Source organism: Pygocentrus nattereri, chromosome 6, assembly GCF_015220715.1.
Source record: "Pygocentrus nattereri isolate fPygNat1 chromosome 6, fPygNat1.pri, whole genome shotgun sequence".
Classification (NCBI taxonomy): Eukaryota; Metazoa; Chordata; class Actinopteri; order Characiformes; family Serrasalmidae; genus Pygocentrus; species Pygocentrus nattereri.
The window spans coordinates 15,687,443-15,704,161 of NC_051216.1; positions in this window are offsets into that span (position 1 = coordinate 15,687,443).

Consider the following 16,719-nt stretch of genomic DNA (forward strand, 5'->3'; position numbering starts at 1 on the left):
TTTCAGGAATCCAGCTCTGTGGTGTGAAGCAGAGTTCAAGTCAATGGACGGTGTCAGAGACCACAAGGAAACCCTACACTGATCTGCATGCACATCATCAAACCTGATTGCATTTCTGATTCAAACTTCTCCCACTCCACAAATGAAACCCAAGTGTTACTGAAGTGCGTGCAGATCCGTGTGACTGATCTCTCTGATAGATGAATAGGGGGTGATGGTGCCTTGTGGCTGACCCTGCAGTGCCCTGCAGTCCCAACGCGTGGCTTCTCCCACACCTCTTCTTTGCTGGCGCTAGCACTGGGAAAATAACTGCAATTAGGGAGCTGTTAAGGAGCCAAGAGTGCACGTCGTGACACATTACACAACACCAAGGAGCACTGCAGGCAACGGGGAGCAAAGATATGGCCAATTGTCAAACAACAAAGGCATTCGTCTAGGCTTCGACCATGTCATTATACCTCTAAACGCAATGTTGTCACGAACCACGGTATAATTACTGAGTCTAATTATTTCTATCTGTAACACGATTGTACGTTTGCTGTGCTTGTACAAAGAGATAAGTTAAACCTGAAAGCAGAGATGGAATCGTGAACATAAACTGAAGTTACAAATGTCAAAAAAAGTTTTCTTTTTTTTTCTTCCCAAAGGGCTTATTCAGTAAATCTGGCAAACTGTGTTTACCCTTGTGCAGAACATTTTGTCATTTTGAGGGACACTGCTGTCCAAAAGCAATTTCTCTTCTGGAGGACCTCCATAAACACCGCCACCACAAATATCATAAAAGGATTGAGATAGAAGCTGCTATTGTGCTGTAAAAGCATGACCAACAGAGAGGAGGAGATAAGCAGCACATAAAAAAAGGGGAACTGAAGACTGTTTCACTTTTGCATTTTCTAAAGTAATATTTACGAGGATGAAATAAATCCATTAATTATCCTCCGCTGATGTGGGGGAGAGGGCTTTGTCAGGCATGTGGAGCTCGTTCCAGCAAACCCTCGCTCGGAAAGGGCTGTAATTTCAACATGTGATTTGCATCAAGTGGTCTTCAACCACAAATAGTGATTACATTTCATTGTTGTGTCAATCTGAGCTGAACCTGATCCAGTTGTGGGCTGCAGAGTTAACAAACATGACTGCTAGACTAACTTACAAAGTGTGGTACTCTGCTGATCCTGAGAAGAGTGCAGTGAATGTCCGGAGTGAGGGAGCCACACCACAGTGGTCTGTACAGAGCCTGTCTCCCTCTCTCTCTCTCTGGTTCCCATGTGAAGGATGCACGTCACTTGAGGTCACAGTACGATTAAGATGATTACAGGAATACTATGAGCATGGATGGCCATTTGAGTACATTGTGTTTCATTGGTCTTACTGGGGCTATTGGGGAAAGCCCATAATGAACCAACCATTAGAGAGAGGAGGAGAGAGAGAGAGAGAGAGTCTTAAGGCCTCTTGGGTTAAGGGTAAGCCCAAAAGCTTGGCAACAACATCCTTTGATTGTGCTGTCCAACCCTGGATGAGCCCAGCCAGATCACTCCCACTGACGAAGGCCATTGTATCATGCTGAGCCTCTAATCAAAGCAATGTGGAGGCTGAAAACATACACACATGCAGAGCCTTGGTTTGGCCAGAGGAAAGCATAGATGGGCTCATCCAGATGACCAAGCTTACTATCCAGTAATTGTTAAAGTTATGCTGTAACATTTTTGCTCATTGCCATTTTTTTGTTTATGATGCTAAGACAATCTGCTGGGTGTTTTGTGAAGGATGGCAAGGCTTATAGAAAGTGCTGGCCTCTGATAAGAAGCAGGGAGGGAAAGGCAGGGTTTTGTCATTGTGTCAGTGATTTGGGTCTGGGTTCACCTAAATGCATAACTTGAGTGAGCACTGCTTTAAGCTTTTATGAGAAACTCCTCAGTCTGAACACATGCATACTAGAAGAATAAGCAATTTTCAAGCATAACAAGCCAGGCCATGAAGACAGACAATCAGCTGTGGATCTGTGAGACATGGACCTTGGCTTGCTGGATAATCTGTTTTACAACTGCCCTCTTTCACTGTTGTAGCTGGTGGAAAAAACTCCTTTTTATTGTGAATTATGTTATACTAAAATTGAATTAGCATGGATTCTGATTTACTTCACCGTTTCACAAGGTTGAGGGATTTGGAGGGCTGGGGTAATGATGGTGCAGGGGATCCCATGGTGACCAGACTCCTTAAATACTTGTTGTGCCCCTCATATACATGCTGACATAGTCGATACACAAGACACATAGAAATATCTTAACAACACCCAGTACTGTCCAGGACTCAGAGACCACCCTTCATTTATTTAATTTCAAGTAGAAGTTATTAATTTTTCAGGAGATGTCTGACAAGATTAGATATATAAGATAATCCACTTGCATAAGGAAGGGGAAGAACAAAATACAATAAATCAAAAATGTCATCATAGGATGAACAGTATTTAAAACCATCTCTAAGAGGTGAAAATCAAGCTTCACTCTTGCTTCATATCTAAAAAATACCCACATGTGTTTCTGTCCATCATTCCAATGTGAGAGGTCAACTCAACACAATGGAAGGATGTACAGCTGTCAAGAAGTTATTGAGAAAAGGAAATTGAAATGGAAAAAAAGAAGCTGCTGGTTTTCTCACAACAATGAGCTGACCACCCCAGACTCCAAACCTCAACATCATTAAATTTGTTTGGGGTTAATTGGGAACTTTCGAGGTATGGAAAAATATATAAGAAGTTTCTTATGTAAGTTTCTTAATCGTAGACACACTAAATGTTGAAAGAAATTCAATTTATATTTAGTGTGTAATTTTCTGTTAAACATATCTACTTTGCCCTGCGACGGACCGGCAGCCTGTCCAGGGTGTATACTGAAGCCTGGGAGCTGATAGTGTTTAGATCACAATAGTGTAAGCCAGGGCACAGTGAGCTAGCAGGGACTATGACTACTTCAAAGAAAAACTGAATGAAAGCGATGGCAGAGCTGTGTGTTTTTGTGCTAGGATTTGTGATACAGTGGTCCATTGCCTCAGATAATATATAAACAGCACACAAACAACTGAAAGAGAATGGCTGCAATGGCAACAAGCGAGGCTGTACTGAAAAGTTCAATGTCACTGATAATTATATCCCAAGTTACGAAATTTCTCTCTCACTGTTTAATTTTCTAAGTGCAGCAGGTTTAGTATTTACTAAACACAGGAGATGAACGTACAGTTCCCTCTTGACAAAAATAGGAAGAGTAAAAAAAAAAAAAAACATTGCTTCACAGGTAATTGAGATTAAGTACTCTTCATTGTGAAACTAGAGAGGGCATCAAACACAATGCTGGGTTGCCCGTGCCCTGAGGTCATAAAGATCAGGGTGGCTTTTTATTTCCAGTAACCCCTGCAGGCTGAGAGCTCTAATGAGCTATGTAATCTTGGAATCAGACCCTGCCACAGGGTGAAGGTTGCTCTTCATGTGAAAACTCACACATACAGAACAGCAGTCCTGGCTCCCCATGTGATAGATTGTTGCCTTCCGTTGTTATTCTGAGAAGCTTCAACACACACTGATATTTTGACAGGTGGAGCTAGCAGTCATGGAGAATTCCAGAAGATTAAGTGGATATCCATCGTCAAGACAATGTAAAGGATGAAGTCATTCTCTCAAATCTAATAAAACACTCTGTGTTTTGATTACCATTTCAGTTTCAGTTTTATTTATATAAAAGAGGTGATTTTGCTTAATACGTTGGATGTGCACCAAACACACACTCTGTCAAACATACATACACACAAATGCTTGTTTTTAGGATGTGGGATCATACCTGTTTCCTATATTTTATATATATATGGATGTGTGTGTGTTAAACACATTACTTGCAGTGCTGTACAAAGGACAGTGAGAGCTCTTCTTTTGTTTAATTTTCAGTCAAAACAGCTATTAAGTACAATATATTTGTTTTTCAGTGTTAGGAAAAAACAGAACACAATTGAAAGAGAATTACACAGAAGTTTTAACAACTAGGTCTAATCTAGTATGTAAACTATATCCATTCTTTTGGAAGATTTCCTTTTTTTTAAAGAAATCTGCAGGGGTATTTTCCACACTTCTAAAGTTCAGTCTTAGAATTTGGTTGCATTTTCTGTTTCACACAATCCAATGTCAAATTCAGACTGATCAGTCCATAAAACCACACATCCCAGATCTCCAGTTTTGGTGCTCTCGTGCAAACGGTCAAACTGTCGAAAAAAAAAATCTTTTTTTTTTGGTTGTTGTTTTTCATTTTTTCACGTGATAGTGAAAAACCAGTGACCTTTTACATTATGTCAAATTTTCATGGTAAATAGACCAATAGAAATGATTCAGAATAAGTTCTTTTTCCATTTACTTCCACTCTACCATCATGATGTTTTTTCCTTCTCATGTATAGTTACCTTTTCGGAAATATATGTTCCTAATGATATGTTCCCTGTTTTTCTAGGCCTAAATCTAACCCTCACTAGCCAAGAGAAATGTCTTTTTTTAGATATATCCATCCATCCATTTTCTAAGCCGCTTCTCCGTCAGGGTCGTGGGGGATGCTGGAGCCTATCCCAGCAGTCTATATAATTATATAAATATTATAAAATATAATATTTCTTCAAAATATCCTATAATATAATAGGCCTATCATGCATGCCTCTGCAGTGCAGGCAGGACATGGTTAAATGTGCAGGTAGAGTTTCCCCCTCACCCTCACGCTGGCGCTGTGCCGGCTGCCCGCCAGAGGCCCAGCTCACACTTCTAACCAAGCCCATGCAGGTGATGAAACCCGAGAGGCTTTTATTCCGTTCAGAACCAGGCGCTGCTGCTCTCGCGTTTGAAGAGATGAGGACTGACAGGGCTCTTTTGAACGTGCACCTTTGTTTTAGGAGCACTGCCTTCACTGAAGTGTGACCTGGGGCACTGGAGCTGATGGGCCTGCATTAGTGCAGATTTACATGGGTGTCTCACTCCCTCTCTCTCTCTCTCTCTCTCTCTCTCTTCCTGATGACAGTGAAAACAGGACAGCAAAGTGATTCGGCCTCTTAATATCACCACACACTCACACAGGATTAAGGCATAAGACTAGAAACAGACCCTCTCTGCGCCCCACGACTGACATGAATTACTCTGGCCTAGGATGAAAAACTATGTTTATCTCTGGATCGTATGATTAATATTGGCCTTTTGAAGGTGTACCATTCTCATAGTAACTCATCCAACGGGCGTGGACGCCTGTTTTCATTCGATAAATCACACATAGGTTTAATGTTGCTGTTTTTATTCTGCTGTGTGTGTCCGTACGTGTGTGTCTGCGTATTAGTCGCCCACAGTGTGATTCATCAGAGAGGGTGTGCCTGCTAGAGCACCGGCTCATGTATTGATGCCACAGGCTAAGTGACTGGCGGTCTGCCAGAATTCTCTCTTGCTCTCTTTCTCTCTCTTTCTCTCTCTGGTCTTGCTGACTTTTCTCCTGCCAGCTCCTCAGGTATACCCAGGAGAGCCATGAACTGATACCAGTACACTGCTATGAAAAGGTCATTTAAATGCTACCATGGCCATGAAAAGGCAGTTTTCCATTTACCGTTATTCAGACCGTTACCAATCCATTGGCCTTTCCTTTCCAAAATCCGTCCATTTGGAACTGGCTGCATGTGTCACGTTCATATGGCTCCACAGGGGACCATTTATCGCAGGCGATGTGCCCAGCAGGGAAACTGAATGTGACTGTAAAAGCCCACAATCCTATCGGAGACCTCATCTCCAACTCTTCCCTTTAAGAGTCGCTCTCCTCGCAGTGCTCTACCCTGCAGTGTTAACTGATCCCTGATGTCCAAAGAGCAAACAGAGGCTTAGAGTGGAACAGCCCTCCCCTTCACCAAGTCCTGTGCTGACTAGTAAAAGCCAGTTCTATAGGGACTTTATCAGTGGGCCTCACCCATGCTGATCACCAGATCCCAGGTTAATCTCTTCCAGACACAAAGTGACATTTTTAAAGCTGCTCCCCACCCCCACCATTCTCCCAAAGATTGTTTTACAGTGTTTGACATTTCCAGTGGCTTTGAAACGCTCCACATGTCAGACTGGATGTGGGTACCTATCTGCATGCTTCTCTCTGCTGAGGCCTCCTCTTGCTCCAGAACAAAAGCTCATTTTCCTTCACTGAGGAGCGTGACGTAAATATGGCAGTTTTGAGGAGAAACGCTCGAGATGATGAATTACAGTCCGTTACCGTTTTTGGGGCTGACATTTCACGAGAGGTGAAAATAGAGCTTTTTTATCCGATGGGCGTGAGATAGCCACCCACCAACCATTTGGCCTGCAAGTGCCAACAACAGCTATTAAACAACATGAGTCATGCATAGATTCAACATTATTCAAGACTGACCTCATTCATAAGTCCACAATCACACATCCAGCCATCTCTGTATAATTACTAGACACGGGATGATTGCTATTAACGGTAATGCATTATGATATTGGAATTCAGTCCATTAAACTGAACCACTCCTAGAACACTATTACAGTGAAAATGATTAGGGTATATCGTGTCATTCAACTCATTACCTAACCTCTAAATGGTGTTGCTGAATAGTTTTAACAGAGGTGGTTATACTCAAATAGCACCCACAAAAATATTTCTAAGTACAACCGATATAAACACTGGTACAGTCAGCCAATCATTTCTCTGTTTAACCGGCAACATTGGACTTTCACAGGTACTCTTCCAACAATGACAAATCTTAATAATAGTGTTCTAGTGTTCCACTGCCAGTAGTCCAAGCAACAGAAATGAAGTGTTCCCGTTCATGTATGTTCGTGTTCATATAGTACTCAATTCCATCTCTATTGGCTCTGTGTGGGTCTGTGTGCCCCAAAGCGATACTGTTTTTTGTTATTTTAAATACCCACAGCCGCAGGAGACATAAGAACATAGTACACTGTTGCCAGGAGCTTCTTAATATCAAAGCAATGTGAATCAACTCCCAGAAACTTTGACCGCATTACGGCCCAGCTCTTCAGAACACTGTCCACCCCCTGGATCATTTGGCTGGCAGAGGGTAAGCAACAGCAAAGCAAACAGGATGAGAGGCAGTCCTGGCTGAAGATCTCGCTTCACAATCCCTCTCTGCCAAGCATCATCCTCGCAAATGCCAGGTGACCTGCCAATAAAATCAGACAACATGAAACAGAACCACCTCACACAGCTATGACGGAAACCTGGCTAAACTCCATGATCCTCAGTTCTCACTGTACAAATCTGGTTTACGCAAAGTTCTAACCAAATGGATTTCTAATTTCAGAGACTTTATAAGTCTGCTAATATTGGCTACAGTCTAACATCAATTAATCACACTCTGCGAGTCACAAAAATGAATTTCACTGTCTCTCCATAAGGATAATTTCAAGTGGACCTTATTGAACAGCAAGCAAGACTGCGCCCATCAGAAACCTATTATTTTAAACCCTAACCCTAACCCTAACACCCATGTTTGTGTCCCTTCTATCCATCAATGACTTATGTGAGTATGACTGCAAAGTATGATCATATTTTGACATTTTTGGGCTGTGGAAATGTTGTGTACAGATCCAATTGCTCCTTTTTTCATCTTTTCCAAGGTGAACTTTGAAGCAAAATGATGCCATTTTTTGACATTAATACTCAAAAGTATCAAAGTGTGGATCTGATTCAGCATCAGTGTTTGGCATTTTTAGCTTTGCACTACATAAGTAAACTATGGGGGCAACAGAGCTAACAAGTTATATATATTTATGATGACCAAATACCATCATGCAAACTGTATGCTGAAATCACAAGCTTGTCTTAAGTGATGTTATTAGAGCTCTGTCAGAGGCTCTGTTGATACACTGGCTGAATACATAAAGGAATGGAAGGGTTTGATTCTGGTTAGATGTTGTTGATCATAGGTACAGTAAATAATGTGCTATTTGTGCTATCCTTTTATTTGGTCATATAAACACATCTAGTTGACAAAAATAAATAAATAGATTTTCTATATATATATATAAACAATATATATATATATATAAACAATGGCTTCATAAATGTCTTCTTTAAATCACGAATATCTTAAGAACAACTTACCATACATTAGCTCAGCATAACTGCATAGTAAAAAAGGTATTCATTTCAGGTATTCATATAAAAAAAGACACATAACCAAATTATGAAGTCTGTCTAAATAATCAGAGGTTGAATACACACAGCAACCTATTTTCAAGAGGCAAAAGAACATTCAACACAGTCTTTTGTTTTCCCAGCACTTCCCAGCATAGGTGCATACATGCAGGTGTTACAGCATGTGTGCACTGGCAGTGCCAGAGAAATTGGCCTGCCGATTTCTGCAGATTTCTACTTTATGTAAAAGCACACACCACAGTCCATTCGCCATATTGAATTTAACCAGTTTGATAAAACAAATTGTCTCTGAAAGTAGAACAAGAGCAACTTCTCAGCATTAGCTTGTTACTTTATTTGACCTTCTTTACTGACTGCTTATATTGAAAGTTTTAGGATTTTCTTCTCTACCTTGCTACATCTTGCTGCTTTTATACCTTTTAGACCTTTTTATGGTCTGGAGAAAAAAAAAAATAAAGAAAAAAATCAATTATTTTTAGAATATATATATAGAATTAATTTCATAAGTTGGTCTTAATTGCCTTTCTTTTAACAACTTTGCCCACCAAGAAACTAATTTACATGTTTTGAACAAAGTTTCATGAAAGCTAATGTTTTATGGTAGACTGGTTGCTCAACTTTAACTTGACCAAAGCTTCAGCAAATGTGTGTTGGCAGAAATATAACCAAACAAATTCTGGCACCTAGTTTGCATTTGAACTTTTCTCCTTATTTTTTGCAGTCTGTTTTGCAAAGTGGTGTCGTATTCAACTGATTTGTAAAGTACTGAAGGAGTTTTATGCAGTGCTGTAAAATATTCAGCTTTTCTGTTTGGGGAAGGTCTGGAGTTTGGCTCACTCCATCTCTTGTGTGAAAAGTTTGGGTCAGGTATTTGATCTTGATCTGTCCATTCTGGTCCTTAATTCTGAGCTCTAACTTTTATTAAACTAGGATACATAATATCAAGAAGCAGTGCTGCGACTTAAAAGGCTGCAACAAAGGGACTGTTAAAGAAATCCCACATCAGCATTTCAACCTTCTGTCATGAAGTAAAGAATATAAAATTTTGTAACAGCGCTAAAGATAACCTATATTTAATAAAATTTGTCTTGGAAGTGGCACCACACAAAATCTGTACACTGCCAGTAGGGGTACCTGTTTGTATATGGTAGTCTTGTAGTTCAGAGAGAATATCTGACACATCCTTGTTTCCTGTTAACTATAAACACTCAACTAATATGAGCCATGAGGGCACTGTAGTTTAACTACCCTGGGCAACTAGCGCAACAATTCTCTGTGCTGCGAAATTCAAGAGGTTTCAGTTCTGGTGTGGTGGTACGGCTTGTAGCCTAGTTAGGGTGTCCAGAAGTCAACAAGAAGGTCGTGAGTTAAAATCCCAGGGCTAAGTGGTTATATTGGGTCATTTAATCCCAAACTACCCCATTGAGTGGATAAATGCAAGCAATGGATTATAAATGCAACCAAACTGGGAATGGACAGCAAAATGACCATTTTTTTCTTGTAAGATAAATTTTTTCTTGCAAGATCAATTTTTTTTAAATAAAGCAACTGCCCTTTACACTGTGTGCACATTTCATGATGAATGGCCTGATAAAATTACTGAATAAATTCTTGTAATTAGCTTATGCTGAAAATGAAGAATATTTTTTGGCCTTCTCCTGTAAAGTTGGCTATATATACTTTTCTCTGGACACAGACGATTTATACCACAGTTCTAGCTCTATATGCACACATCTGGCCATCTTAAATGTTCAGACAAGCAAAACTACAAAGAAGCGCTGTGTGCCCAAACCCTTTTGTCTGTATCTCAGGGGCATATTTCCTCCCTGAAATGTTTGAGGTAAATGACTAATGTGAGTGAGTGCTTAGAGCGATAAAATATATCACCAGCTTTGCATGACTATTGCAGGTGCAGCATACGCAGCTCTTTTCTGACAATGTTTTCATGATTTGTTCTAACCAGACAGGCAATAAAATAAAGCAATGCTGCCTTATTTAGACCCTCAGTCCAACTACTTTGCATCAGGGAATTATGTGCCTGTTGTTATCATAATCATATAGTGATGGATGGCTGTAAGGGCAAGGCCCTCATCCATAGAGCAGCTCTCAGTTGGACTGCTGTGCCTAAATCAGTTTTCATTATTTGCTTACATTGTCAGATATCAGTATATTCAGAATGAAATCCGCTCCAAGATCAACAGCAATGCTTCAAGATACTGCAGGAGTGCAGACCCGGGTTTTGTAATCTGTAATGAAATTCGGCACAGTAGTAGGAAACACAGCACATGTTTCCTGATCTTGAACGCCAAGTGTCAGATTATCTGATAGGGCAACTGGCCCATGCTCCACCATGTCAGATGGCAAACTACATTGCAAAACATGTGTGGAAACAAACCCAAGGCTAAGCACCATTTAATGGCTGACATGGAAGTTTGCAGCTCTCCAGATGCTTTCTCCAATGCCAAAAGTGTCAGAGTGGCTTCTATATGTGAAGATGAATTGTTAAAGCCTGACTTATTTCATCTGCTTACTCGATGACCTCATCTTGAAATGAATAATAGATATCTGCAGACGGTAGATATGTCACAGACTGCTCTTTCCTGATGGCTTCACCCACTATGAACCTTCTGCACTAGGAGATGTGCAGTGGAGAAGCAAGAGGGAGAGAGAGGCTTTTCAGCTGCGTGTTTGCACACCAAAACCATTATGCAACTCCGTCATTCTCATCTTTTTCACAGACATTTCATTGTGAATATTTCATTAGCTGGTGTTCCATTGCCAGAATTAATGGAAAACTGGAGTTCTGCTTTTCCTGTGAATTGCCAGAGGCACTTTTATGCCTTCATGTTCAATGGTAGATGGTTAATTCTGTGAAGTGCATCAACAGACTGAAGACTGCAGGACAGAAAGGTTAAACATGGTCTATTTAAACTACACAAACTACTCACCATTTAACATTCACTCACATATGATTTGTTAATTGTGAGTCGTAAAATCTTATTGTTTATCTTATCTGATGCATTTTCTTCCTTCTTTTAGTGTGCTACTTGGCATGTGTTTGAGATTAATTTTGTGATTCCCGTGGAATTGCAGCATATCGCTGTTGTCGGAACAAAACTTTGTACCTCTAAAACGGTAACTTTACAGGAGAAGGAAAAAACTTACTTTACTTTTAATGTAAGTCAATGGAACCAAACTTTTTCCAAGTAACTTTGAGCCATTTCTTCTGGTCCATCTATTATAAAATTTAAACGTAATATAAAGGGTGACAGGCATTTTCAAATTATGTCATAAACTTAAAAACTGACAAAAATGGAGATATGAGGTTTGTTCTGACAGTAGCGATACACTGCTCTTCTTTAAGCATCCTTTGTCTCCCAGAGTCAGCAAAGTGATTTTAACCAATCACAACAAAACCTCCAGCCATCAAAACATTAACTTCAATCTTATTTCAGAATGTCTTTAAACCTATTTGTATTCTGGCTGAGCACAGTTAACAGGTGAAGTATTTCAGCAGAATTGTTGGTCACATGGTCGGCAAGTTTTTCTCTCCATTTCCAAGGAGGAAATTGATAACATCTCACTCTCTCAGTTCATCTAAAGTTCCTCAGGCATGAAGGCATTATGGAGAGATATATAGTTCATTGCAGTGGAGAGCTATGATGTTTGAAAGCCAGTATGACCATCAGGGGAGCACTGATTTTCTGCATTAATGAGGTGTGACATTGTTCTTAGACAAAAGATAAAGAGATGTAACCTTTTAACCCATCAGCAATGTGCCAGCTTGGGCCCCAATAAATTCTTATTTGCTTTGCTGCTTGATGATATCACTGGACTTCTAAGATTTTTCCGCCTCTTTTTCTTGGAATGTTCTTAGAATTAATTTCAGTCAAGCATAGGACTACATTTTTTGGCTGCACAGTTATTTTAGAACTTGACTGACAGGATAAACCATCAGTAACCTACTCTAAACAAACAAGCCTGTGCAATATTATCTTGTGTAATAATATCTTGCGATACAGTCTTCCTAAGCACTGACGAACCCATTTTCTTTGAATTCAGGGAACACTGGAGAGGGACGCTTTCACAAAGTATTAGGGTCCAACAATACAGACATACTGACATCTTTTAAGAAGCTGACATAAAGCTATTTGACTAGCTTGCACAATGCATGCAGCACATATCAAATAGCGTAAAGGTCTAAAACAACAAGTAACAACAAGATCTTGCAGCATGGTGCTAAGAATTTTGGTAGCCTCACAGTCTTGGCATGACTTTGGCTGGCATGCAGTCAAGGCTTGGCACCTGGCACTCACTACAGTGTCAATGAAGCAGCATGATATTCTTTTCTATGGAAACCCTGTGGATCGTACCATGTTACACCTGCATTGAGTGTCTTTACTCTTTCATCTACTTTCCTTTTACAGGTTTGGTCACAGAATTCTAATAATAGAAAGTGTCATATTTAATTCACCCTAAATGAGCCATCAATTTATTTCACTATTCATCCAGATTACATGTAATGTCACTGCTGCAGCATGAACACTACCTAAAACTAACTATTAATGTAAAAGAAAAGAAAATATTTAGGTGTGCTTTTCAAAATTTCTCTTGGTTCATTTGTCATGAACAGTGTTGGGGGTATCATGGTATAAAGTAAAACATTACAATAGTTTGATTACTTTTTCCTGTTAGTAGTGTAACACATTATAGTTTGTTTAAATTCCAGTAATCATATTAAAGTTGCTGATTCAATAAGAATTACATTTTTCTTACTCATATCTTTAGGAAAACAATATTAATTAAATGTGATGCATTTAAAACACACTACTTCTTCTTTCGGCTGCTCCCTTTAGGGGTCGCCACAGCAGATCATCTGCCTCCATCTTGCCCTATCCATTTTAAACGTGCATTTCCTCTATATAGATTATCCATGCAAGTTTTTATACACAGTTTGTGCAACAGCTGATTGTGTGACTTTATGAATATGAGCAGTGTGAGCACAGGAAGCACTGTAAACTCAGCAAACAATATGTCAAAGCAAATATTTCTGTTAATGTGAAAGTGATGGATGCAAATCCCCTTGCTGAAGAAGATGGCTAAATATTTTATTTTGAGGCAGCTGTTTATTTTTGAAACTGTTTCTACTGTTTCTTACCTGCTTTTACTGGGGGTTCTAATCTCTAGATTATTGCTGTACCATGATGTCATCTAAGATGATCAAGCAAGGGGGAAACGCAACTGGTTAATCATGTTTATAATCAGCACATAAGCATTTGGGACTGATAAATGGAAGAGATGAGGAGAAAACGCTTAAATATAAAGTAATGCTTTGTTTTTTGTGGTGTGATTTTAACATTATGCCCTTTGTTTTGGCTTATAGTTGGACATCAAGAATTAACCCATCTGAGGTCTGTCTTATGAACCAGGCTCAACTTAGACTTGACTAAGTGTCAGGTTCACAACACCTAACAAACACAGACACGTTAAACTTGTTTTACAAGAACAGTTAGCAACTTTCCCCTGAGGTTTAGATATCCAGGCTGTGATTAATCCCTGTGTGCATGCACATGAAAACGTGACCTTGACGACAAACAGTCTAATTACATCAAACATGAGGAGGAGCTGCCAAAGAGGGAAAAAGAAATCATACTATGTGAATATGTGGAAAGTAAAACATTTATAATGGTTCTCAAAGCTCTCAGCACTGCCAGCAGGATTAGCAATACTACATAGTGAGATAGATACCTGGATCAAGAATGCTTAGAAGATTGTAATTTATATAGTAACTTATTAGAACCAAATGAGCATTCATCACCAGCAAGAGACATTTAGGCATACTCTATTCAGCTTGTGGTGTCGCTATTATTTAGCTTCTATTTTTATAGTATATCAGGTAGACAGATGCCTAAGATCCCCTAAAGGTTAGAACTGGCACTGCTGAAGTATCTTCTAAATGATGTGTACTGTGATTGGTGTGTGTGCTCCACTGTAAGTGTGCTGGCACAGTGTAGCTACTTTATTACATTTTTGTTTGTTTGTTTGTTTGTATTGCTTGCGTGCATGTTTTTATTTTTCCCTGCTGGCTGAGGAGTTTGTCATCATATCCATCGAGATAGTCAGGCCAATAGTAGATAGTAGGCAAGAGTGATTTTACAACTACAGCTCAGAAACTTCTTGGGCTGGCCGTTTGGATAACGCTACATCACAGCTCCAATGCAGACTGGACCAGCCGCTTGGGAGACATGGTGTCGTGGCTGCAAGGCTTTCTGGACTGGATACCTGATCAGCGTGACATCATGGCCTGGGCTGGCTTCTTGGTTGATGCTGCACTGCAGGTGTGGGGACTGCCTGGACCGGTAGTGTTCAGCTACACAAGCAGCTCTATTCCTTAGCTACAAGGCCTCTTTGTCTGGCTGACACTGCATCACAGCCTAGGCTGGCCACTGATTTCTCATATTCTTGATGTATATTCCTTTCAGTATAAAAGCCTCCTGTTTCTCTCACAGAGGCTCAGTAAACTGGCACAGCAGACAGGCTGGGGAAGGACGGTGGTGATGCTTGCTTTTTGAGACGGAAAAAATATAGATGCGGTGTGAGAGTTTCCCCACAGCTAGGGACTCTTCCCGGGCTACCTGGGTGACTCTTTATGCCGTGGTCAGTGAGGTATGGCATTTGTGTGTTCTGTGCCATGTATACTATGTTGATACTTTCTCATTGTAAAGCATGGGAAAGGCATTGTATAAATAAAAGTGATGAAAAATGAAAACGTTCCACTTGGTAATATAGAAGTAAAGTAATGACTAGTGAGATTACCTTTTCTTGGAAGCAATAAGTAAAGTAATTCCATTACATTTTGAGCTAGTTGAATTAGTACTTTGGAATGGATTACTCTTTTGATGAATGGTGATGAAATGTTCACACAATATAAAGAACAGCTTATAAATGAAGTTGCAAGGTTTTCTTATGACAGCTTTAAATGTTGCTAAAATGCTAACAGGGCTAGCAGTGGATGGAAGCCACCAGGTTTAGCATTACCACAAACATCACAACCTGTTACTCCTAATGCCAGTTCAACCAATGCCAACCCCTGCAGGCTTGCATCACCTATTGGATTTTTCTGACCCTGCCAAACTGAGTTGTAGTCTGATTGCATACTGTCCTGAATGGTGGATGAGAGTAGCTGTGGGTGTCAGAAAGTGTCCATCCATGTCTTGGCCAACATGCCATGACAGGCTCTCTTTTGGATCAGTTTACCCAAGGCTACATCAAAACTCTGAAGCTGTGGCTGTGCCTGTAGCGTGGGCATTGTGTGGTGCCCCAAAGTGGCACAATGGCTCAGCAGGCAGGGAACAGAGCAGGGGTCTAGAAGCAGCTGCCCCACTGTCCATATTGATGCCTCCACTGCCACAATGGCCCAGCGTGGCACTTTACACAGGCATACAAACTTCTGAGCCTGCTCATTATGACTCAGATGGCAAGTGTAAATGCAGAGGCAGTTAGGCAGTTAGAGAGAGAGAGAGAGAGAGAGAGTAAGATGAAAAGAGATTAAAGAGGAAAATGTAAATGTATAATTAAAAAGAAGACAGCCTGACTCTCACCTGTTGCTATGGGAAGATGGACCAGTGTGCCAGTCCAAGTGTGAGCATATGTGTGGCAGCAAACCTCAATGAGAAAGAGTTCTCTGCGGCTCAGTTTCCATAAAAGGCCACATCACAGCAAGATACAATGATGTCATCCTCCACAGTCAGCAAAACTCTGGAGCTGCCAGGAAATCTGTGTGACCTTCTGCCCCTTTACACTTCCATTCACAACATCCACATGCATGATCTCATGATAATACACAGTGTATTTTTAAAAAGCAAGTGGTGGCACCTGAGAAATGATGTTCACATGTTTTACAGTTCAGCAAGCTGGGCAAGTTGCCACTTCATCATTCCTTCACTGAAGGGCGTCTTATGTGAAAGAGCTTCTTTGCTTGGGGGGCATATACGTTTTATAGCAGTTTGTAGCCCTGTCCCCTGATGATCTGTTCCTGTGTTCAGTATGGATGACTACAGCCCCGTTGGGGAAGGTCTCAGCTGTCTCCATTATTTACCCTACCAGAAATGGCTGCCATAGAGGTCTCGCATCCTGGACCCTGAGCTAACCTTGTTAAGTGGGACTGTGTGAGGAGGTCTCCATTTTTGGATAATGGGAATTTTGATCTTGGCTGCTCAGGACTGCCACAGTGAGGCTCGTAAATCACACTTCAATTTCTACTCGTTTCCCATCGGATCCCCTAGCAGGGCAGGATTACTCATATTCTTGATGTGTATTCCTTTCAGTATAAAAGCCTCCCATTTCTCTCACAGAGGCTCAGTAAACTGGCACAGCAGACAGGCTGGGGAGGGACGGTGGTGACGCTTGCTTTTTGAGAAGGAAAAAAGTCTCCGATAATTATCTGCAATTAGCGTAGACCCATATTTAAACACATTCCCACTCTTCCCAGCTGCAGATGTGTCCGTTTCTCCATACAAATCTGGCATTTAAT